This window comes from Nannospalax galili, unplaced genomic scaffold (assembly GCF_000622305.1).
Source record: "Nannospalax galili isolate Female #2095 unplaced genomic scaffold, S.galili_v1.0 scaffold709, whole genome shotgun sequence".
In the NCBI taxonomy this organism is placed as follows: Eukaryota; Metazoa; Chordata; class Mammalia; order Rodentia; family Spalacidae; genus Nannospalax; species Nannospalax galili.
This window is the reverse complement of record NW_008360314.1, coordinates 931,844-932,961: the sequence shown is the minus strand read 5'-3', so window position 1 is coordinate 932,961 and position 1,118 is coordinate 931,844. Positions and strand designations below refer to the sequence as shown.

At 36.8% G+C, this 1,118-nt stretch overlaps 1 non-coding gene across 1 annotated transcript; it reads right to left on the bottom strand.

Annotated features, from left to right (window-relative positions):
* Nucleotides 1–402: 402 nt before the first annotated feature.
* On the bottom strand, nt 403–505 carry LOC115068719. The gene has a single exon (XR_003848063.1). It is a non-coding gene; the product is annotated as a U6 spliceosomal RNA (small nuclear RNA).
* Nucleotides 506–1,118: the final 613 nt, after the last annotated feature.

Below are 1,118 nucleotides of genomic sequence, written 5' to 3'. Positions count from 1 at the left end.
ATCTTGAGGCTGAGTTGAAAACCGAAGGAACAGTCCAAAGACTAATCACATAGACAGTGACAACAAAGAGGTCCCAGAGTCAGGTGATGTGAGAACATTATTTCCCTTGGGTGGAAAAAGAAATGCAACTTAAAGAAAACCTTGAATTCCAGCTAAAAGGCCCAAATTTCAAATCCCATGAAATATTTTGGGTCATACATCTGAGACAGAAAGCAGTGTTTAAATGGAAATAATGAAAACATAAAGCTTAAAGAATAACACGAAAAACAAATCAGGACATGTAGCTCAGAATCAAAGCCAGGAGCAGTAATGTTCAGCAAGTATGAATCGTAAGATGCAAGGTTGACTCAGTGGCTTAAAGATCCAGAGACATCTCTAATGATGAACTGCTCAGTATTTTTACTTAATAGGGAATGCTTCATAAATTTTCCTGTCATCCTTGCACAAGGGCCAGCTAATCTCTGCATCTTTCCAATTTTGGTATATGTGCTGCCGAAGCAAGCACAACAGAACAGTATTTAAGACTGCCTAAGTTATGACCTATCAGAATGTTAGAAAAAAATCATGACAATAAATCATAGCCTTCTGTCACCATTCTCCTCATTAAAATAAGCTGTTTTGCATAAAAATGGTAAGTAGTGCTGACAGCTGGCATCTTCGATGTTGGGGGGACCACAAAATAAGGAAAATGTTTAAAACAAGGTGTTTTAAATTCCATGAGAAAGTGAAGTGCTCATACTTTAAAGGATGAGAATAAGGGTCAAAATTTAGTTCAAGGTCTAAGAAGAAAATTGCCTTCAGAAATTAGTTTTGCAGTGTCTAGAAGGTTGAGCAGTAGTTAGGGGACTACAGAGAGGAAGAAATGGAGGGGACAGTGTATTGCTGAAAAATCGAAAGAAACTTGCATCTCCATTTTAAGTTTAGAAATATCTTGTCAAAACTATTTTAGTTTTTCTGTGGAATTTTTGACATTGGCTCTTAAACTGGCATATTTTTGAAATGCAATAATGGTTTTATTTTATTTGAAATATGTGGAGTAAAACTAGAGAAGGACTCTTGTCAGCACCTGTAAGGACTTTTCCTGTCTTGGCCATAAGGTCCAGATGGCTTCTTTTCCC